The following is a 25,243-nucleotide window of genomic DNA, read 5'->3' as shown; positions in this document are numbered from 1 at the left end:
TGAATTGTACCTTTGTTTGACGCATATCTTTAGCAATAAGAGAAATTGGAAATGCATGTGTATCAGTGTCTGAAAAAACATTAGAAACGATTATTTAATGTGATTTAAGATGCATTCCTTTGTAAAAATTAGAGATTAGTTGTTGGGGCTAATGCATTGTATTCCCCGAGTGTTTGCCCTGTGTTCATCAGACAGACTTTATTGAATGCTTAGAGTTATTCAGGAGGCCTTTTTAAATTGCATCATATGAATGCAGGAGAGGTTTTCCTGCACAACAGCTAGTCAGGGCTTTCTCCTCCTGGGATTTCTATGGGATGCATCAGAGAAAGTACCTCATAGCTTTTTCTGACAGTTATAGAAAACACAAATTGACTTCAGATATTCTGAGTTACGAATGACACCCATAAATGTGAAGACCTTGTGGCAGGGTGGTTTTCAACCGAATGAAAACATCACAACACGGCTCTCGGAGAAAGCTCTGTAGATTATCCAGGATGAAAGTTTAAGGACTGGATAATGATGCCTGCAATTTCTCTCTCTGTATCCTGTTGTGTCTTCAGCGAACAAATTTAGTTAAAAACTGAAACCTCCTGCATTGCATATCACGTTACTGACTGTAAATGGCACTTAAAATAAAAAGCAATTTGAATTTTTTGCATTATGTTATTTTAATCTTCAATATGATATAAACAAACTTTTTTTTCTTTCTTTTTTCCAAATGCTGTCTAACGTTCTTAGAATCTCAGTGTTTAAGATCTGCTCCAAGCTGATGATTGTCTTAATTATGCTTGTTTAATTAGGTTAGTAAGTCACATCTCTTAGAAATTGATTTTCAGCTCCTTTAGGCTTGTTTTGCTCATGTTAGGCTACCATTAGGAGTCTTACCATCTGTTTTTTTTTTAGAATATAAAAAGTAATATTTTTATTTAACTTGTTAAAGTTTGTGATGCAGTGTTTAAACTATTGTGATACAGACACCCAGTATTTTTGTAGTGTAGCGGAGGAAATTAATCGGAACCCCCGATTTAATTAATCCCTTCATTCCATAGGTAATGCAAAACAAAATAACTGCAGACCACTGTAAGGCATAGATGTATAGCAGAGTTTGTCATGAAACGTACCGCAACAGACAGTTTGTTAACCGTAAACTATCTTTTTTGATGGGTTTCAAAACAAGACTAGACTTTACAGCAAATGATACAACCGAGTGCTGATCACTTTAAAGTCAGAATATACAACACAAAACTCAAGATAGTAGACTTGTAAAAATGAAGAGCCTTTGGAAAAATTTAATTTGTTTTACAATTTCATAGCCGTAAATTATACGGCCTAGTTAATGGTAGGCTTTTTCCAGGTTGTCTTCCAATACTTTTTGCTCATAAGGAATGTCTCCTTTGTATGTGTGCATAGACTTCATCTTCATCAGCATCATATTAATGCTTAATTAAATGAAATCGCCAGTCCTCCATGCATCTTAATTAATAAAAAGGACTGAGGAACACAATTTGGTGATTTTTATAGGCTTCCAACAAACGCTGGGTTTGACAGCTCATAGCACACGGGGAGATGTTTCTTGTGACTAATTACTAAATATTTCCCGGCAGTCATACATGAGGCCATGCCATCTCCTGTTACAAATGTGAAAAATATTTCTGTTTGGAGTTAATTTTGGTGGCAGGCAGATCAGGTTAACTGGTTGTAATTGCTTCCAGATATGGCACGGGTTTTTTTTTTTCTTTTCTTTTCTTTTTTGTATTAGAATGAATGCATTGGTAAGTGCTTGCTTCCTGTGTAAATTTAGCCTATTCCATTCATTCCTCTGTGCCCTGGGTTATGTCATAAAGCTCAGAACAGCTCAATTGGATGTGGATTGACTCCAGGGGGGGAAACTCCCTTGATGTAGCCCCCGAGAGTAATATATTGATAACTCTGGGAGATTTATGATTGGGGGATTCATAAATGAAGGGGTTTGTTTGTTTTTTGATTGCCTGAGGTTTCCTAGCCAGGCTAAATCAAAGCTCTATCACACCAGAACAGCAAGTCTTAACTCGAGACATGTTCGGAGACAAGCCTAGATTTATTTCTTTAAGGAAGTTTGTCTTGCAGCAGAGTGACTTCTGGGGCCTGTGATTAAAGCGATGTTTTAGTAACCCCTTGATAGGAAAATAATCAGTTTGCAAAGGGTAGTAATTAGTAATACATAAATATGTGATCTGAAACTCGGATTATTATTATAATCATTGCCCCTAAGACTGGGATTTTATGCAGGGTTGTCTATAATGTAGCTACTAACTTTCATTAGGGAGATGGATTACTGCCAAAATATATCTTGTAAAAGTCTCCTAAATATTTACATTAAAAGTACTTGAAATTTAATTTTTAAAAGCTTGTTGAACCTTGAATTTATTTAATGCACACTCATACCACAGTCATGTAATCACAATAATATGTATATTTTTAAAGTTTAAAGGTGCAGATTAGGGTTTTTGTTATACCATTAAGCCATTTCTAGAGTATAACATGAGCATTTGTTAAGGAGACATCAAGGTCATAACTTGGTAAATGACTTGAATATAATACCGAATGTGACACTACACTAGTTGTTTAGCAGCTTATTGTGACATTTATATAGAAAATACAAATTTGAAGCGGGCGATTTTTCACCAGTAAAAAGTTAATCGGAGGCAAGTGCGGTGCTGAAATAGTGAAGTGTCAGCGAGTGCAGACTTAATACCTGAATTCTGGTGTTTAAACAGGAGGTACTCTGTTATCTCTGCATATCAGTATAACTGATAACCCTGTGGTATTTTCTTCAGTATATGAAGAGTAGATTTGCTGATAAACTGCATATTCTCCTGTCGGGGAAGAGATAGTGCCTGAGCGCGGAGAGGAGAGGAGCAGCTTTTATGTTGCCAGCAAGGTAGAGCACACCTGATCTGTGGAGCGACAGATCTGCGCTTAGGTACAAACCCTGACTATAACGGTTATACTCCTCACTAGCCTATCTGACTCTCACAGGTATGCGGTGAGGTTATCAAGAGAGGTAGACTTATCACTTCTAAAAGAAACACTACAGTATTGGGAGGCAGTTAGAAAACTTGGCACTGAATAAAAACAGGTGATGTTTGAGGGCGTGTTCTTTAACATTTTTTTTTTCATACACATATTCTACCATCTTCAAATCTGCTCCTCCACAGTTATATTTTTCTTTTCCGAATTATTAAGGTTTCACTGTACAGGAGTCTGTCATGTTACACTGATTTTAGTTGTCTATTCACTTACAGCAATGGTGTGCTTGTTCTTCTTTTAAAAAAAGCAACATGGAAGTTGGTCAATCTATGGACAACACTGACCTGTGATTTATTTCTTGTTTTAAAAGAAACCCTATGGTGTTGGTTCCTCACACTAATTGTATTCTATTACTGCACACCTTATGTGACACTGTCTACTAGAAGGTATCTTTTAAAAGTGAATGCTGTAGGACCCCATTACTGATTACTTTCCAGAACCAAATGGGATCCCCCGAAGTGTGCCGACGCCGCCCAACTAGTATGGTTAATGTAACGCCCAACTTCAGTGTTTCCTCCATACTTGGCAGTTAGTACCATACTGTTTGATGGGCATTTCTACCTGATCTGTGTATTTTTTTTGTGGCAATTGCGACTCTTGTTACTTTTCACCCTTCCTCTACAAGTTATACATGATTAAACTTAACAAGCTGTGCTGCCTCTGTGTAAAGCGCTCCCTGGAAGTCGCAAGCACCTATAAAAGATGCTGTTTCTTAGTCATTTGGTAGTCTGTAAAGTTTTTCCAATTTATTTGGGGAAACCCAAGCAATTTCCACTCTGTTGCTCTCGGTGCTTACAGCAGGGATGATGCTGATGGGATATAGGTGGGAGGGTGTTGGGGGGTGGGGATCGAAGCCTGGTCATCCCTTTTACTACACTTGTAGCAGCAAAAATGAAACCGAAAGAAACACAAATTCAGTGACTGTCTATTTTCATGGATTAAATTGCACACACAACCACCCCTTCATGTGAGAGTGAATTTGTTTTTCGTATTTATTTATTTAGGAAAGTAACTGAAGTGCACTGAACTGTTTGAATGGTTTAATAGTCCTACATGTGAAGTCCTCTTATTAGAGCACCACGAAATGAGTTTTTAGACGCCGTCTTCAGTTAATAGCAAATAACAAACAGGGGTCTTGTTTAATTTTTGTTCTATAATTGGACTTTTCATGTACACAGTGTAATAACATCTTCGGTGAAAGACAGGTGAAATGTAAACTGTAGCAGTTAATTGGCTTACTGAAGTTAAGCCCAGATCTTATCTCTGCCTTTCTAGGCAAGAGCGGCATTACCTGCTTGGCAACAGAAGTGATGAGTTAATGCCTGTTTTTTTTCAGGTTATTAATTGCCTTCTCTGCCTCTTCTCAAAGGCGACAAAGTACATCAGAAAACATTTTCTTTCTTATGCTGTCTCGGTTGATGGTTTACTGATGTTGATGATCACAGAGGAAATATTAGTTAGCTAAATGTACAAAAATGACTTCTGCTTTTGATATTGATAGAAGATGTACTGGGTTGTGACTTTATTTTATTGGTCAGTGTGGTCACTTGTTTTATTAAGGGTGTTTTAAACCATGAATCCTTTGTAGCAAGCACTAATAACCCACCCACCCTGTGTTAAACGATCTCATACATGCCAAAGGGCGAAGGTGACACAACACAGTATGGCAAATCACCAGGCGGAATAGAAAACGGAGGCTACAGAACGAGCTGTGCAACACTTCTTAAATACTAGCATCAGCCGAAGTCTACACCCTGTTCTTTGTGGAGAGGACACCCTGGCTTTGGGCTTATTTTTTCTTGGTGTATTTGTTCTTCATATTGTGTTTCACTTTTGGAAGTCCAAAAGAGGCTCAGACTATCTGAATCCCAGCTGTTCGTTTGATGTTGAGGTCCTTCTTGTTATAGACAACCATTCTAACCCCTGGTTGGGTGATAAAGATTTACACCGGCATCTCTCTGATCACAGATCTGCACAGCCTCTTCACTGTCAGAGAGAAGACGTATTGATTAAATACTTGACACCAGGTTACACATTTTGAAACGAACTCGATACCTTGACTAAGCTGCCAGATTATTGTCAAAACAATTCTAACTAAATGCCATGGAATAAATGAACACCTGATTTAAAGTGGATCTTTTGAAAATATGTACGATGTGTAAGATTCATACGTGTACAGACTTATGTGTGTACACTTGGATATCGCTGTGCACCCCCTTGGGGCAACTATTCATATAGCTTAAAATGTAACATCCAAGTTTTTCATTATTGTATCTGTTTTTTGTGTGCAGTTCACACCCCCAACATGCGAGAACAACGTTCTACTTTGATCAATATTGTTGTATGTTGGCAAGATCCTGCAGATAGCGCTTCAATAGTTTCATATTGTTTTAGTCTTGTTAGTGTTTTTGTTCCAAAAAACTATATAGTTTACAAAATGGATAACGCATCAGAAACTTCACCGTTAAGAAAAACCTTTTTTATGTTTTCACCCCCAGCTGGTTTTCTCTGTAGGCATGTGTATCTGCAAGGCTTATCCAAAAAAAAAAAAAAAACAATTAAGCAAACGACAAAAATAAGACATCTTCAGATGGACTCGCTCAGGCTCCTTCCATGGTTATCGTACAGGTGGAGTCGGACGGCAGTGAGTAATCGGTTTGGTGCCAGCTGGCGTATGGTCGACCCCCGAAGATCTGATGCGAATTGTATTGTTAAAAGACGTCTGAAATAAGGTGACTGTGGCTACGCAATATGCATGAACCGACTTTACGTGGGAGAGATAAGGCCAGAGCCGTTGTGTAATGCGGGTTCCTTGTTAAAGATAGACCCCCCCCCCCCCACCTTCCCCCTTTCTTTAGCCCTGGATACTGGCTGTTAACCTCAAGCAAGGGGGATTAGTTTCTTGATAACTTCTATGGGCTGTTATGAAATGGGCTGTCTGAGGCCCTCTCTGCGTGCCGCGGGAGCCCTTGTGGTTTGATGGAGGAAGCTGGAGGTAATGCTGTAGCAAGAGAGCGTCTGTTACTTGCTCAGGTGGGAGAGCAGGGCCAAGGGACAGCAGTTGTGACCAGTAATGCAGTGGTTTGGAAATACAGGTCTTGGTTACCAGCCTGATCCCTATCAGAGTATGGAGATGGATTAAACATTGCATAGTTTGACGCCAGTTGTTTTATACCACACTGAGTAACAGTTGATAAACCTGTCCTTGTAAAACTTTTTCCCATAATTCATAAGTCTTTAATTAGAAGTTAAATTAGATTATTAAAAAGCTAATATTTCATGCTTTTCAGGACTCCATTGTCATTATTTCATGGTTATTACAAAAAAAAAAATATATATATACACACACTTTTTTTTTTTTCTGATGTGTGGCTTGCCTTATCTTATTAGGACTTTAGAACTTGCATCATTGTCTATTAAATATGTTATACATTTTGAAGTTAAATTGTAGGGAAAAAAATAAAAAATCCCTGGAACAGGATAAACCCCAATGTATTTTATTATTGTTATTATTATTTATTTTATTTTTTTCTTTCCAAAGTCATCATTTGAATTCAGGGGGGGAGATTGTCACAAAAACTTTTACTTTTGTTTCACAACTGTAATCGTGATTTTATTTCTCATCCAAGATGCAGTATTGTAACCCTCCACTATCCCATTAGCATCCTTGACTCGGGCATGAAAGAAGACGTGTACGTTGCCCACCACTGGTTTTAACACGCTGCCTGTGTGCTTACATAATAATGGGCCAGAGCAAAGTGCCAACCCAAGCGTGCAGGAGTCTGCGTGAATAGAAACCACAGCCTCCGAATACATGGAAGTATCAAATCAGAACCTTCTCTGGGCTTCTGGTGTGGGGGCTTCTAATTAGCCCTTTTGTTGCTGGGTGAATAGGTTGTGAGTGAGTGGCAGGGGCCCCAGTGGAGTGATACAAATGTGCAAAGAGGGGGTCATAAAATACCAATCACAATGAGTTTCTGTGCAGTCTGTAGGTATGACTGTACTACTCTGAGCCAGAGAGGCTGAAACGGTGTTTACTCACCAGACTGAAAATGCCAGCTAACCTGGGGCCAAGGACAAGGCCCAGTGGTGACAGCCTTCTGCTGCATCTGTTAGCCTTTGTTCTTGGAGCAAGAATTTGGTTTAGTGCTGTCGGTAAATAATTTTGTTTGATAACCCTGATACAGAGAAGGATGCAGTTTTCAGACCTGTAGGTGTTCGGTTTAATCCAACATGACTAACCACAACATTTTATAGGCTGTTTTCCACAAAGTGCTCCTTTCCTTGTGGTTTGTATTGCGTTTTTTTTTTTTTTTTTTAACTCAAGTCCCTTTAAATCCCTTCTTGGTACGATTTGTTCTTAGGAAAGGGGCATTCTATCCAAAATCCCTCTGTGAGAAAGACTGATCAGTGCTCCATTGATTAATTGGTCAGAAGTGTGTTTACAAACTGGCAGGGATCGTACCAAACTAACAACAACAACAGAAAAATAAATAAATCGTAAAACATCATTCAGTACCACACTTTTATCAATTACTCATCAGCTCTTAATTCTCCTTAAAGAAAATAGAATAAGAAAAGGATGTCTCCGTTTTTACAGTACAAACTGATGTTGATTCCATAATGAAAAACTGAACAAATCACATTACAGTGCAAAATCCTTTATTAATCATGTAAAGCCCTTTGGAACTCTTTGGCAGCTCGGTGGCTTGTTGCCAGATTAGTAGGCCAGCTGTAATGCAGTAAAAATGACCAAAAGCGGCATTTTCAAATCTGTCTGGTTTCTTGTTTTGTTGCATCCGTGTTATGCTGGAATAACATGTTATTTCTATATTAGCTGGCAGTCTCCCTTTTCCTCCCTCACAGGAAGGCTTTCTGAAAGATATCACTGCCTACCAATGAGGAGCTAGTTTGTGGAAACACAGAGAGCTCTCATTACGGCTGGACAGTTGTGCTAGACCTGCACTTTCTAAGCCGTGTTGTAATCCTGTGGGATCAGTTGGGTAAATCTTGGAATAAAGCTTAAAACCATAATTGATTTATGTATTTGTTGACAAAACCCCCCAAAGGGATTAACAGTCGCATGGTATGAATGATAGATAGTGTACTACTGACAACAGCGTTGCACAAAGCACAGTGCCAGTGCTCTCGCATGTTTCAAAATATACTGCAGATATAATTCAATTGCCAGGAGATAATTTTTTTCCCTCTTTCCACTGGACACAATGTCTGCATTTAGCCACCAACTGATGAATGGCAACAGGGATCGTATATTTAGTAAATAAAAAAACGTGTGATTAAATGCAAACGCCTCATTCCAGAGTATGATTTTGCTGTGCCTGCAATGCTCCACACACCGTTCTCAATCTGGCGTTTCAAAGTAATGTTTCCACGTTGTTTTCCCCGCACTGCAGGCTACCACTTGTTGTATCATTTCAGCTGAGGCTCCTTGTTTTTTTTAAAAGATAACAAGTTGCAAGTTTCATGTTGAATAAATATATCTACAATAAGTTGTGTAGCTGTAATATCTTCATTAATGTAACTAAAAAAAGTTTGTAGTGGGGAAAAAAAAAAGTGTACATTAAAAATGCAAAACCACACCCCTAAGATAATACTCTGGCAGCTTTTACAGCTGTGAGTCTGATGGAATAGGTCTCTACAAACTTTGCACACATGGATTTTGCTATATTTGACCATTCGTCTTTCCAAAACTGTTCAAGTTCTGTCACGTTCGGGTTGCTGTCATGCTGAAAGGTGCACTTCCGTCCCCTGTCCCTGCCGATGAGAAACCTGACATGATGCTGTCATCGCCACCATGCTTCACAGTAGAGATGGTGTTCTTTAGGTGATGCGATGCGCTGTGTTGGGTTTGCGCCAAACATAACACTTTGCATTTAGGCCAAAAATATATATTTTAGTTTCGTCAGACCACAACACGTTTTGAATCCCCTAAGTGTTTCAAGTTGGATTGGGTAATCAGTCATCCAGTTTGGAGGGACAGCATGACAGGGTCTTGGTTGAGCCTTAGACTTTCTACTACTTAATAATCATCTTGATCCTTCTCCAAGGGATATTCAAGAGCTTTGATATTTTTTTATACCCATCCCCTGATCTGTGCCTTTCATCAACTTTGTCCTGAAGTTCTTTTGAAAGTGCCTTGGTGCTCATGGTTCAGTCTTTGCTGTGAATTGCGCTACCCAGCAGGAACTGTGAATCACTACAATTTAACACAGGTGGAGGACACTTAACTTGGTGTGTGATTTTGATGGTGATTGCTTACACCTGAGATCATTTAGGATTGCTATTAAAAAATGTTTAATTAATTTTCTACAAATTCTAGAATATATTTTTCACTTGGAAGTTGTGGGGTAGGATGTGTAGATAAACGGGGGGGAAAAACAAGTATATATGCATTTTAATTCCAGACTATAAGGCAACAAAAGGAAAATTGTTGAAAGGGGATAGACTTTCTGTAGGCACTGTGTGTGTGTGTGTGTGTGTGTGTGTGTGTGTGTATATAGTATTTTAATAATGTGGTGTGTTTAGTTTTCATTACAAGCTTCTGCATCTCATGGAAATCTGTCCTTGATCACCAGTGCTTGCTACAGTGACACCCCATGAGTCAAGCAGCGTAATTTCTGCAGTTCCTTACTGTAGCAGCAAGATACAGATGACACTGTCAAGATCAGTTGTACATCATTAAGCAAAATATAAATTACAAGTGGTGCTGCATTTTTTCCACAAATAGGGATTTACTGATACAGCAAGCTATTTTACAGGCAAGTGCTTTCAACATGACCTTCTCAAAGTGGAAACCAAATTGATTTTTGGACCTGTCTGGGTGACTGCGGAGTCCTGTAGTGTTTTGGGTTGTTTTTTCTCTACTCTGTTGCGTGGCCACCAACACTATGGACGCTTGAATTCCCAACAGGTGTTTGCGTTCTTATCACTGCACTGTGCCTTATCTTTTAAGTTCAGCTTCCTGCATCCTTACAAATGCCTTATAGTGAGGAAATATTTCACTTAGCCTCTGACCTCTTCTGCACTTTGGGTAGTTCTCAGCACAGGAGAAATGGGCTCCCACCCCAAAATGTGCATGCTACAGAAATAGCATTTTACCCCATTTGTACTTTATTTCTGTATTCGCTATGCCCTTATAGCAGCTCAGCTTTATATATTCCCTTTGGGATTTTGGTTTAAAGTTTTTATTCATATAAACTTTAAGATCTAACCCTACATATACTATGTGCCACAGTTTATAGTATGACATGTGTTCCTTCATATAGCTGAGAGCATCGGGACTGGATTTTTTTCTTTCTTTTTAAGAAAAACAAAACAAAAGAAGAATAAAACCCCACTGAACTTCTGTGAGACATGTGCTTTTCTGTCCCTCTTCACAGCTTGTGCTAAGACAACAACAGAGGGGGGAGAAAAAGGGGAGAGTGTCTCTTTAAAACAGGGCGACCCCCCTTGGAGCCAGGGTTGAGAATCTGACAGTGCTGTTTTAATCCGGCTTCAGTGGGTGTAGCGCTTCGAGGCAGAGGTTATAAGAGCCATGAGAGCCTCCATTGTGGAGAGTCGGCTCTGTTACAGTAGAGTGGATGCAGGGGTCTCGCCACTGACAAAGGCAGGGTCAAACAGGCCCCCATTATTTACAGTAGTCCCTTTCATTGCCCGAGTGAAACAGGAGCCTCCAGGGGCCTCATGGGAAGGATACTGTTTTTGCTCAGTCAGGCCTTCAGTGAGGTCAAAGGGCACAAAGGCTGGGGGCAGTGGACATACAGGAGCTTCAGAGAAGGCTTTTTTTTTGGTTGTTTATTTCCCTTGACCAGCAAAGAATGGTGTTGTACAATGAAGTTTTAAAAAACTGTTTTGTTCGATTTAATAAGCCATAAATAGTTAGAGATTATTAACATCTCAAATTGGAGAGAAAGTGATAATTTTTTTTTTTTTTCTCCTGTCCCTTCTGACCCATCAAACTCAGTTCCCTGGTGTTGTCTTTAACCTCGGCAGGTTAAAGTATAGCTGTAATCTGACTGCGCCACCCTGCCTTGTTTTTTGTTGTGTTTTTTAAAATAAGAACAAAATAAGGGGACACAAAAGACAATCAGTGCTTATCACATTCCTGTAGTAACTTATTGATCCCAAAACTTCACCTGACCAGTTCTTGAAGGAGCTGAGGGACAAAGAGTCAACATACATCACCTCACATACAGCACACACTCTGAATGTGTCCTAACTTCTGCCCTATATCAGTTTCCATTGGGGGGAAAAAAAACTGCTTAATGTATTTTTGGATGTGTTGTATTGTAATGTGCAATATATTCATGTTCTGCTCTTGAATGTAAGTTCAAATAAATATTTAATCTTGACCAATTTAGACACAAACCAGCAGTATACCTGTTGAAGAAATCCGCAAACATGATTTACCTTCCAATAACATTTGGCTTCCAAATGCTCTTCTCTCATAGGAACATAGTTGGTTTAATACATAAACGATAGATTTCATATTATTTCTTTATCAGTCTTAAACGTCTGTATCATTTGCAACTTTCCAGGCAAAAGGGCCTTGAAAAATCAGTTGTATTTGTTTGGGTTAATTAAGAAAATGAAAGAAGAAAAGCCAGCCACAGAACTCAAGAGTGTAGTTCAGAACAGCACCATCTGCCATTAGAATTCTACATAATCTACCCTTAATCTAGCATTAAATGAAAGAATGAAAGAAAAAGGAAAAAGGGAGAGACCCACATGCATTTCGAATGTCTCAATAGTGCTGCAGAGCAGATTTTATTCTTTTTTGGAAAACAATGTGTGTGGTGTCAAAGTTCACAGCGAGGAGAGCTCTGATCTGAGGGGGGCGAGGTCTTGGGGTCCAGTTGACCCGTTCCTCCACTGAATACAAAGTGCAGCCGTTCTCAGGCCATATCAGTCACAGGCCGTGGCTGACCGAGGCTTTGAATTTGACTGGCAACCTACTAAATAATAATTAGCACTATCATTATAATTTTAATATTTTTTTACCTAAAAAATCAATATAAATACATGCATTTCTTTATTCTTAGGTCTGTGTGTATGTATATATGTATGTATGTGTGTGTATATATATATATATATATATGTCTATGTATATTTAATGTAAATGGAATAAAGAATATGGAAATGTAATTGCTTGTCTTTAATCATATTGTGGATCTACAACCCAGTCAGTCATCACTTACTCTTCAGCTGTTTACAGTATCAAATAATATAATATGTTCTGTATAGAATTCAGCAGATTTGCAAAGATGTTTGTTTTTTGTTGCTTTGATTCAAGGCTTTCTGCAGTGCTAATAGAGACCAGTATTTCACACACTGCCTCGGTGGAGTACATCAGTCACAATATCTACACAAACTGTGGTCTCGTGGCCTTGCTGGGGAATATTGGTTAATTATAGTGGGCTTAGAGTAGAGGAATAGAGATGTGCAAGTTGAAGTAGGGCCTGTGTGTGATGCTGCTACCAGTTTCCATTTTTTTTTTCCCTCCTCTTCTTTTTTCCCTACCAAGATGTGATGGATTAATAGGTCTTTCATTCAGGAGCTGTCACCTTTGTTCGGTTGTCTAATGTGTAGAATGGTTAAAAATAAACCTGCGTGTACACTTGTGGGATACAAAGCAAGTGCTTACCTCATCCCAGCGAGTTATTAACAGTTAGGAACATAAGTGGCAAAGTGTCCACACCTAGGGAGAGCGAGGACATGAATAGCATCTCATGCAATATATCTATATCTATATATATCTTTATATACATTGCATGCCCTGGGTTTCTGAAAATGTGATGTGAAAACAAACTACTTCAGGGTATAATGGGTTAAATTATGTTTTAATTAGATCAGTTTTAATGGTATAATAAGTTGCTCTGTATCCATAGAGCACAATTGTTATAATGAGACACTTTCATCTGGAATGTACGCTTACAGGTTTCCTAATCAGGGTAAAATGTGGTAGGGTTTTTGGTTTTGGTCAATCGCATAATGGTGATGAATTTAGGAACTGCAGTATGTACTGTAATATTTCAATTTGTGGAGCGATCTAAACTGTAGGAACATGAACAAAACAATCCAGTCAGATGGGATATGAATAACTAGTTAATGTAATTATGGTGAGAAGCTGTGTAAATGGGGCTACAAAAAGTTTAATTTTACATAAAGTGCATTGTGGGCCTTTCACATATTGCGATTGTTTCTGAAGTTCCTCAAACAGTACATGTTTCTTTTATTAAGAACAAAAACAAAATACTGTAGACTGAAGAATTGGCAATGCTAACAAATCCTACAAGGGTATTTTATTTATATATATATATATATATATATATATACTTTTATACATTTTATACTTTTGTAGCACGTTGAGCACAGTCCTTGTCCTGGAATTTGTTAATGGATGGGATTATATGGTGTCATTCCAACACAAATTCACTGCTGAATCTTAAACACAGATAAGCTTTACATTCAGCAGCTAGCATACGTCCTGCTTGTGTGAGAGTGAAGCAAAAACTCTTGCCTTTGAGCTCTTTCTCTTCGAAATGCCCCCAATATCACTGAAAAGAGCCATCGGCAGAAAACTACCACCACCACCAAAAACAAAGGTGAGAAGAAGGGTTTTGAAGTAGCAGTTCTGTATTTCTTACTGTTTGAGATACCGTGCAATTCGATATACTGACATTTTCATACAACGGGGCCATAATAATGGCAGAGAGGGCTGCTAATGCGGCCAAAGGCTAGTAACACTGAGGCTGCAAAACTATTGAATCTTTAAAGAAAGATAGTGCGGTATTCACATCGTTGGATTCTTCCACAGGCTTCAAGGTCCTGACCCCCTTCTTTGTTAAATGTGTTCGCTTTTCCTTATGAAGAAGAGAGGCCATTGAGCATCCATACCCCCTTCTGTGCCTTCTACTTCAGGACATTTATAGTTGCACTGGAACTAATTGTAAACCTTAGATGTTTTGAGACCAAGATTGTCTCCCCCAATAAAGCGAATTTGGAGATGTATGCTGCGTATTTTCATGTCTAATAAGTGTGTATGCATAATATGAGCTCTTTTGTTTTTTTTTTGGGGCGGTGTAAAAAAAGCAAAGCTAAGTCCATGGGATTTATTTCCAAGGGTTTCAGGAGATTCAGGACAGTATTTGTTTTGGTGTTTTTTTCTTTGTTTTTTTTGGGGGGGATATTTAAATCCATTGTTTCCTTTCAGTGTTTTGTAAAAATTAAACCACGTCTCTCTTAATAGGAGCAAATGGTGATAAATCAATGTTTCAAAGTATTCTTGAAACAGATTTGAACAGGGTTCAGCGCCTCAAACCCTTGCATTGTTGGTTTATGTTGTTGTTTGTTTCTTTGCTGGTTTGTTTTCTTGCAGTGTGTGGAAATTGTCAGTGCCCTTCAGAGCGGCATGGTGACTGTATGTGGAAGGCACTGTCCTCTACACACCTCTGCTCTCCACAGGCACTTAAGTACTTTTAAGCAACAAGAACACAAGCCATTGTAGATGGACTGGTTGAACGTAAACTCTTGTGCTACGCAGAGGTGTGTGTAAAGTTGCAGGCCCTGGCAGTTACTAATAAGACTCTCTTGCCATTGTTCTCCTGCCTTTGATTCTTTCTTGGCCCTCTTAAACATCCTGAAGCAAAGTGGAGCAGGGAGGGGTAGGGTTTTATGATTTTATTGGAGCAATGTAATGCACTTTTGCATTGCACTGCATTAAGTCAGGTTCCCCTTTCATGATTGGTGGATCTCTTCTGGGCACATTTGCAGTCTTCTGAAGTGTTCATTTTCGGCTCCTTTGTAAAGGCCTCCAGTTAAAAGCATTGAGAGGGTTTCTTTTTTCCCCCTGAACACTGTGGAACAAACTGGTGAACAAAATGTATTAACCTGTGCATGCACATCAGACCTTTTCAAATATCAGATGGGCTATTTGTATTTATCTTATAAACATGTAACGTATGTATGTAGCTACTTATCAATGTATCACATTACAAAAAGCGCTATTGATCTCTCCAGTCATAATGGATGTAAACAGCTTAAACCTTTGGCATCATTGCTGGCAATATTGAAGTCCACTGTTTTGCCTCTTTTTAAGAGAAGGGAAATCTGAAGCACTAGCCATGCAACCCCTATTTCACCAGATAAGAGAATTTAGAGTCTGCATGCCGTTATAATGAAAGAAACAATACTTTAAAACAATACAATACTTGACATAAAATTACTATTTCCTTTTCTAATGCTGGCTGTTTTCTTTCAACTGTGTTTTTTCATGTTGAGGTTATCACAAATAGAATTATATGCACAGAGCCAAATGTACGACATAATCACAAAAAACAAGACAAAGAAAGAAACTAATCAAAAGATTATAAAAAAAAATATATATATATATATATATATTAATACTTATTATTTAAAAGGATAATCTACGAGAAAGAGAGGAAAGATACCGCAGAAAACATGTCACACCTTGTCAGTGAATTCTGGCTCTTTTACAATGGGCATAGGCCTTGAATGTAAATAAAGCAAGCAGTCTATGGAGCCCAGTTTTGTTTTTCACGTGCCCAAAGGGGGGAATTAAAAAGGCAGTGTCTGTGGATGCAATCCATGGAGAGATGAGGTCAATATTAGATTTGTCACTCCTTGAAACATTTGGAGGATCTAACTGGAGGGCTAACTTCTGTTCCGTTTCGCTAAAAATAAACGGCACGTACGGACTGTCTTCTCAGGAGAAATGCTCTTGGCTGTGTCTGACTCTTTTTAAAAAATAAATAAATAAATGGGGTGTGTTCAACATGTTTACTGTTAATAGTAGAGAGTATCGTTAATCTTTATTTAAATATTTGAATGATTTCTTCTTCTTTGGGCAATTAATTGAAATAGAGCCAACTGAGAAATCTAATTGAATACGCTTTTTTTATTTTTATTTTTAAATACTTATATTCATAATTTGAAAACTGTAGGTAAGTAGAGAGGTACATTTCCTGGGACTGGGATAGAAAATTGACAACAGGATGAAAAGATGACTGACTTTAGGGAATGTACATGCACGTTCATTCAAATTGCAAACACAAAAGGAGCCTATAGGATCTTATGTTATCTCCATGTTAGCTTAGTTGAGTGCTTAAGTGGAAAACCGTAAAACCTGCACATGAAATCTTATTGTCCCATGTTGTTTTTATATCACGTGTCACTTTTGCATTCTATAGTACGGTTTTAAGTGATTTATAAATATTCCGCAAAGCTGCACTTGCGAAAGCAACTTGCAGATGGCATGGACTTGAAGCCCTGAATTGCGAGTCGTTCACATTCACAGACAATGGCTGCTTTCCCTTCAGTAATAATTATATAAGTAATGTGAGGTTAATATTTCATGATTTGGATATGTTCTTCACTTTCAGTGGCTGTCAGTTTAATTATTGTTTTGCTGCCTGATGTCTGTTTAGCAGCAGTTATTAAAAGAGCGGAAAAAGTGGGAAGAACAATCTTTTATTAGATTTCTGTCTAGTTATGTGTGTTGTGTCGTAGCTGGTTGTTTTGTGCACAGTGAATAAATATTTGCCTGCAGGGCTCTGTATCAGAACTTTTAAATTGCTTGCAAGTCAGTGCTAGAGCGACCCATAACCGCAGCAGATAAATAAACTTTAGAAATGCGTTTATTTATTTTGCTCTGTCTCAAAGCAATATTGCCCATCGTGTGAAAGTGTGGGCCCTTCTCATAGGTCCCACTGCATAATTTGTTTCAATGCACGTTACAGCTCTAGAGTACAGACATTCAGAACAGAGACTGCAATTGTACAGCTTGTTGCATTTTTAGATGCATAACTGTGTAAATATGAAAATAAATGGATGCAGTACCACATAGATATAGGCTTGTTAATATCTGCCATTATCACTTGTGGCTCTGGTTTGAGACCTGTCAGTGACTGTTTTGCACTCTCTAGAAACTCTTAAAACCACAGTATGGATGAGCTGATCACAGCTTGACATTTAATTTAGCTCCTGAACATAGTTTTTATTCTGCATGCCTGATTCAGGAAGAGGACGTGTGTTTTTACTCACGATTTTTTCTGTTTTAATTCATTCATATGTTTCAAGCGGTGTAATTTTGTGGCAGGTCACTTTAACTCCACACCTGCAACACCGTGACACGTACACTGTCAAAGTAATGATGCCATGTTACTGAAAAGATAATGTTTTCTCCAACTGTTCATCTGTGGTGTGTGTGCTTAGTGTTTTTTTTTTTTCCTGCAAGAACCCCACGTTTGTCAGTACAGTCTGTCCCTTTCTGACTCGTGTATTGAATTAGAGGACAATGCTCCAGTGCGTTCAGACTCTGATGATTCACAGGGACTTTCACAAAGAGGGAGGGGGATAAAAATGAAAACTCTCGGATCGCCACAGATTGGTTGTATCGGAGAATAATGAAGTTGAAAATGTGTGGTAATTCACTCCAGCTCTAAAGCTTGAACATGTCTTGGCACACACGGAAAAAAAAAAAGATATCTCAAACTTGTTTTTAATCCTGTATTATTTTCCTGAACCGTCCTGCAGATTTGCTGTTACATGATATGAAAAAAAAACTAAAACTGAAGTACTTGAGTAATAATTATTTGCATTAGAAGATGCATGACTCAGGCCTTAAACTAATTCTGTGGAGGCAAGTAGGTCTGTGAAAACCTCCTTCGGTCAACCTCCAAGATGTCAGTTTAAACCTCCCCGGAGTAAACCGTTTGCTGTATCGGAAACAGGATATCATACATGTTCAGTTGTTCTTTTATTAATGAGGTTCCCACTGTTAACCAAAGTTTAGTATAACTTTTCTGTCTTGGGTAAACACCAGCTGTTTCTGAGATACTGTTACACCTGTGTAACTACTGGCCACTATGAGCTTCCCTATTTGCTGAGTACAGGATCTTTTGCCTGTATATATTAAATCACTGTTCAGCATCCCAGATTATTATTATATTATAGCTAAGTAGAGGACCATGTAATAAGAATGAGCAAAGGTCTACCATATGTCTGCAAATAAACATGGAACTGAATTTTGAGTCAATTCAAAAACCCTTTTACAGAAGAGTTTTCAGTTTGTTTCATGACACACATCTGTAGCAGCAACTGTGAAAATTATTAAAGCACTGTACTGTGAAAATAATATTAATTAATTGCGCCCAATTGCCACTGCCGCTAAATTCAATTTTATGTAATCTTAACACATTAAAGACGTTCAGTAGGTGCTGGTTACAATATTAAATCAAATTGCTATTTTCTGAAAACAATCCATCCGCAGTCTAATAATTAATATAGCATGGCTTTTAAGATGCCACCCTGGCAGACCAGCCAACTAGAGAGCTATAGTTCTCTGACTCAATCACTGAGTATTAATCCTGAAACTTAAATAGTGTTTGGTGTGGGCACCACAGATTTGTCTCTTTCAGGTTTTGATTAACTGCACGGTTCACAATCTGTTTCTGATTCAAAACAAATGGAGGGGGGGGGGGGGGTGTGTGATGAACAAAAAAAGTAAAACAACAAACCGCTGGAACTTGTGCAGGAATCAGTTGTCTCAAGGTAAAACTGCAAGGATGTGCCTCACTTGTGACACAGCAGTGTTGCTACACAAGTCCTAATTGTCCTGTAGTGGCTCCTGTAGTAAGACCATACTCTCCTGCCTGCTTCACTGTACTGGCAGCCTTGTTCTAGTTCTCTTGATAACCTGCCAGAGTCAAACTGGTGGATGTGGATGAAAATGAATAGCACCTGGGACTAAATGGTCAATGCATTTGTCAGGATGGAGAGTGTGGGGGGCGGTGATACAACATGTTCTCATCCCTTGCCAAATATGTTTGCCTATTCTAGAGTTAGATCTAGCAGATGAGCATAATTTCCACTCTCAACGGGTCTGCCTTCAGTGCGCTGTTCATAAAGGTTGACTGTGTATATATATTTATGATTTTTATATGTAATATATCATATCTGTATTATTTCCTCTTTGTGTGCTGAATTATTTTTGTTGTCCATTTTGTTTTTGCAGTATGAGAGAAAGAAAATCATACAAGGGCTCCACAGAGAATTATTCCTTATGCTTTAAGATGTATTCCCCATTTTTGCCAGTTTTGTTTTGAATTATTAGCACTGGCTTTGTTTGACATGGAGAATACCTTTACTCTGCATGGTTGGTATGTCATCCCCAACCTGTCGCCTCAATATTTGAAACCTGTCACATCAACATTCCACCTGTCTCTTGTATCCAGCGATGTTATCCCACTCATCACCTCTCAACTGCACGTGGTCGCTGCCGTCTTGCGAACAGGCTGGAGGGCTCTGTGAGAGGCGCTATGAATACCGTATCCTTGAATTTATCAAGGCTAAACTTTCTAAAGTCCTGAGCATTTGGGTGCTGCAGCAAAGATGAGGCTGCCACACTGCTTGTACAGTAGTTGATGTATTGAAAGGTGGTGTTGGTCTGTTAGATAGCTGAGTTAAAAACTAAAAACATGTACAGCCAGCCTTAGTAGCTAACATAAGATTTATGCTCCCTTGCGTATCAAAGCAAAGATGTCTTGACAACTCTCGCACTTAGGCTTTGACTCTCACACTTAAGCTTCAAATAGGCTTTGTGTGTGTGGTTTTAACTTATTGCAGATGATGCCCCCACCCCTCCCAATGCTCTCATTGCCTGCGCTTTCTTTTTTCTTTTTTTTTTTCCGTATTTTTCTGTAATTATGAGAAGAACAAAGAACTGAGAAATTACTCTGGGCAGGTACTCTAAACCTGGGAGTACTTTAAATATATTAACCCTGGCTTCTAGGTTTAGCAAAGTGCAGATGGTTAGGAATGAGGTAAAGTTTTTTTATTTTTTTGTAATATTCAGATTGGGAGGGATTGAGGTGGCAACCCGTAAAACAGTCCATCTTTGCTGAACTCATACCATTCTTTTTCTTTCACAAGGACATTATCAAACAAAAAATAATTAAAAGCAGACCTTAGAAAAGAGAAACCCATGGCAGTGGAAACTCTTAACCAGGCTGACAATATGCTGTTTGCAGCTCTTTATTATGTGACATTAGTGAAATAATACTTCAGTGTGTGAAGTAAGAGAGAAAGCTATAACTTAATTTGAGTGTATTAGATATACAGTGCAGTGGGTCAGAGCGAGGTGACAATGTTGGCGTTTTTGTTTTAAGGTTTGACATTTGCCCTTTGATGCCCTTATTAGCAAATAGTAGTACCAGTGGGAAGAATAACTTCACTAAAGCATACTGATCATGTAATTATCACTTTACCCAGCATGCTTGTACATGTTAACAATTTGCATTGCATTTTTAACCAAATGGAGGGCCCCATCACAAGAAGGTGTCAGACATTTGAACAGAACGCCCGTCCAAGAATCTGTCACTGTAGATTTGTCCTGGCATACACCATTTTGATTTCTCAGTAATTTGGCTATACTTTGAGAGAAGAAACTATGATTCAATGAATGCCCTTCTGTGGTGATTCAAATATGTTGTTAAGCTAATGTGCCTTCTCAGACTCCCAATTGCTGTTTTAGAGTAGGCACTCTCAATAAAAATGTTTGTTATTGGCAATAATGCTGCAGTAAATAACTTCTGGGTGATGTGTGTATTTGAGATTGAAGTTGTTTTTAGTCATACAGCAAGCAAAAAAAACAAACAAAGGTCTTCTCTCAAATAAAATTTTTGTACAACCAAAAAGAGAATCACGTTATTTCAGATTGTTTTTTTTTTTTCCTAACTCGCGCATGTCAAATAGTTTCCTATAGACGGATGTCTCCTTTACGGATGCATTCTCAGTCTGCTAACTGTAATTTGACATTGAATAGCAAATTGGTGTTCTTTTCAATTGTAATGCTGTCAGAGCCTGATTGTTCTCTAGTGTAGCCAGGATTTCCAAAAAGCTGCATCTGCTACCTCTATTAATACTGTAAATGTGTGACACACCAGTCCGGATCCCTGCCATGGGGTAAATTACATATTTCTGTAGCTTGGTAACTGAGTATTGGTTGCTGAGTGATAGGCCCAGAAAATCAATACGTTTGCCACGTGGCTGCCGGCTGTTTGGGGAATCTGGCTCTTGTGAAGCGAAGGGGCTGGGAAAGCTTATGATTGTTGCAGGGCTGCAGAGCCAAACGCTTTTTTTTTTTTTCTTTATTGTTAACAACTGTGGCCAAGAGATTTCCTAAAGGGGAGATGTGATGTGCACCAGTCCCCGGCTTATGTGGAAATTAATCAGTTCAGATTCTTCCTTGAAATGGGGCTCTAGACGGCCACAATGATGCATCTGAAACTGAAACCTGTGACTGTGACCTGTGTGAGTGTTAGTGCTAACTGATCAATCTTAACTTGAACAGCGGAAGGGGGAGCGAGCCAGCAAATGGAAATTAATACAAATAATGATGATAAAGAAGGCAAGAACCTACCAAACTGGAGAAATCGGTTGGAAGATCCAGATGATTGTTTTCGGCGGAAAAAAATAATGTTTAGTAAAATCATTAACTGAGCTCTGGTAACTCGTAATTTTAACTTTTTTTGGCAGTTAAAGGGTTAAGGCAGTTGAATGGCATCTTGAAATGCTTTAAAATGCATTTCAAATAGAAATGCCAGATCCGGGGGTCGATTCCATAGATCTGAATAGTGGTAGGTCAGAATACCTCTAGTGTTTCAGTAATTAAGGTAGGGTCTCTTGTGTGCCAGTATAATGAAAACCAAAATGTCTCATTGTGTATTCGGGAGACTCTTCGGTGTATTTTCCTGTTTAAGTATATGTATAATGCCAGAAGGGGTCATATTTTAATGACAGTGGCATTTAGGTCCACTGGTTAGATCTGTTAGATAAATCAGCGGCCTACTTACAGCTTTTATGAAGGAAGTGGAAGTGAGACGGGGACTTTCTTTATTTCTATATTTTTTTAATGAGGGTGATTGTTTTACAAGACTGTATAGGTAGAGGGAGAGGGAGGGAAATGGAGATAAAGATGGCACTGAGACTTCATGTGGAGTAAGAAATACTGTATCCTGTTTCTTTTTGGTAGGGTGGTGGTTGGAGTATATATATTGCATATTTTGTTTTCATTTGTGTTCTTTGTAATGAGAAGACGCAAATGTGGACAGGTGTGTGTCGAGATATTTGTTGATTGAATTTGATTTATTTCCCCCCCCCCACCCCCTCTCTTTATGACTCTATCGAATTGACGGTGGAAAATATGCATGAGGGAGAATGTTGATGACAGGCTATTACAGACCATTAAACCCCCACCTTAACAACAGAAACAAAAGCCACAATTAGGAATAAAGCGAGCGAAATTCGGGTATTGTTTTAATTTTAAAATACCAGCTGTGATTATGCCTTCAAATGCTTTTGTTAGGAGCACTAGATGATGCCAGAAGGATGTTTGCCAGCAGTCTTGAAAGAATCGCATTTTCATGGCTCTAAAGATGTCTGAATAATCATTGCTTTATGTGTCATTATACCAGAGGAGAAACTGAACAGCAAATAGAATTAAAAATTATGGAATGCCTTTTGTGATTAATTTAGGCTCCATGGCTAAATATTGATATGAATATCAACCATACATTCAAAATCAACAGTTTTTGTACTTGTATCTTCCCGTTGATGCTGAATATTTTGACAATTATTCAGAAATGTAATCAGATTCTGAAAAACTGTATCAGAAGTGACCCATCTTTGTGACACCACTTTTGACAAAAGATAATAAAGTGAAATGACCTTCAAAAGTTATCAGATGAAAAAAAAAAAAAGCTTCTGAACATTTAATTTAAAAACAACAGGTTAAATAGTAGAAAACAAAAGGCTAGCTACAGGAAGGAACAGCATCTAAAATATATATATATATATATATATATATATATATATATATATATATATATATATATATATATATATATAAAAAAAAAAAAGTGGTTTGTGCACGTGTGTTTGTGTGCTTAACCACTTCCTTTGTCAATGGAGAAAGGGCAGTATAGAGTTAGAGTAACTGCTGACAAGCTCTTGCATCAAGATAAAAATAGGGAAGGGTAGTGAAACAAAGGAAGACGCACTGGAACAGTGATTGTGACAGTGGCACGGCTCTCTCTTGCTTATTTATAATAAGGAAGTTTAAATAATAGGTGTCGTAATCTCACAGTAACAATATTTATTTCCCACTTAAGGGTGGACAATGGCCCAGATGGGCTAAACTTTACAGGTTCAAAATTAAATCATATAGGAGAAGGCAAGATGCTGTCAGCTTTATGCACCCATACCCGGTAGCTGATCTTATTTTATTTTATGCATTTTGATCAAAAAGATTTGGAGTCACGCCATGAAAGTCGTGGAACAACTTCAAATTTCAGACAATGCAATCTCGTTTAAATGAGTTTCTAATGTGATCACAAAAAACATTTTTACTCTGCCTTGATGACTGAGATAGATTGGGTATTTCACAGTGGATGTGGGATTTTAACAATACTGATTTAAACTACTTCAATGAAGTCATCTTGAACCTCATTTCATTCTCCAATGTATTATGTATAACACAATATATACTCATACATTAAAAAAAAAGATGTATGTGTTTGGGGATGTATATCACTGATAACGAACCATAGGTACGCTGATTTATAGCCTGTCCTTGGTATGTTTAAGTGAAGCAATCGCAGAGTCAATATACAAACGGTAAGTTTAAGCACCTTTCTTTCACTGCTGAGTGACAAAAAGACCCATTGACATTTCTGGAATTGATGTGTGTAGACAAAAATAAGAAACCAAAAAGCGTGAGGGGAATAAAAAAAAGAAGTAGCATTGTCAAGCTGTTGTTTTGCTGCGAAGGTCATTTAATACTAGTTTGAAAAAACAACAATTAACAATGATTAATTCTTATCCCATACCTGAGTGAGTGGCCTTTGACCCTCCTACCCTTTGCAATGGTTACACTCCCTCTACTTTTGTCTCAGGTACTCCCAAAGTTCAGGATTCCAGTCGGTCAGAGTCTTACAGTATCTGTTTGCCCAAGGGCTTGTATCAGTTCCACACAGGATGTTTTTTAGGCTTATCAGTGCTGTTAGGTGGACTGTTGAGTGCTAGTTCTGACCTTTGGCCTGTTTCCCTGTATAAGTTCTTTCAAATTGTGCTCTGCTGAAACCCTTGCCTGTGTCCAAACTCATTGTCAACACATTGGCAAGATTTGCAAGATTTAGCTGAATATTAACATGCTTTCTGGGGGGCTTGATCTGTTAAGAAATGTTGAAACGGTGCTTTGCTTCTCTCTGTGTTTCTGGTTTTGTTCAGTTTTTACATTTTTCTGTAGAAGGCCTTTATGTTTGGAGTTACTATTATTTTGAACCAAACAAACAAAGGGTAAAACACTGAACTAGGTGGTCCCAGAAAAGTTTATTTCACTCATGAAAATCCAAACGTTTTCAATTCAAATGAGATGAGCTGCGAGGAAAAATGAGCTGGGAGTGGGGTAAACTATTTAGTATTGTATTGTTTGAGTTTCATTTGCAATAAAAATCAAGTAATTAATTATGTTGGTGGACATTTCTCTGTACTAATTTAGCCCCCCCTATAGGTGATTCTGCTCTAAGTAATTATCGCCCCTGCCATTCCCCTCAAGCCATGTTCTTTAAGTTCTTGCATTAACTCGTCAGCTCCCCACAGGGACTCCTCGTTTCATCCGAGAGAGTACTACTGCATTCACTCCATCTCGGTCTGTATAACTCTTAAAACCCAAGGGAATCGTGACTGGCTCCACTTAGCGTCCCTTACTACAGTCATTATCTTTAGAAAGCGACAGTTACAATATAATATCATGACAATAAACAAAACACTCTACTCACACATGTGCAGTGTACTTTAAATGCAATATTACCAGCCCAAATCTCACTTGCAGGGACCACGTCACCCCAACTGAAAACGAGAACAATATTGGCCCATCTCAGCATTCCAAACGACAGAATATCCTGTTATTGCTTCTGGTGTTTTAATTCTCTTTGAGGAAGATCTTCCTTTAAGGGCTTATAAAACTAAAAGAAAAGAAAAGAAAGGAAACTGTGTTGCCTTAATATGTCATCCTAACCCAGCCTGATTTTTATGATTAGAAGCAAAATTCTCCATAAAAGATAACTTGACAATA

General features: G+C 38.3%; 1 protein-coding gene across 2 annotated transcripts in view; it reads left to right on the top strand.

Moving 5' to 3' along the window:
* zbtb16a (zinc finger and BTB domain containing 16a) overlaps positions 1–25,243 on the top strand; it is a 125,353-nt gene that overhangs the window by 9,255 nt on the left and 90,855 nt on the right. The gene's annotated exons all lie outside the window — the stretch shown is intronic.

The sequence above is a fragment of the Amia ocellicauda genome, chromosome 1, assembly GCF_036373705.1.
Source record: "Amia ocellicauda isolate fAmiCal2 chromosome 1, fAmiCal2.hap1, whole genome shotgun sequence".
Lineage (NCBI taxonomy): Eukaryota > Metazoa > Chordata > Actinopteri > Amiiformes > Amiidae > Amia > Amia ocellicauda.
Note: the sequence above shows the minus strand (reverse complement) of the source record. Positions and strands in the feature narration are given on the sequence as shown.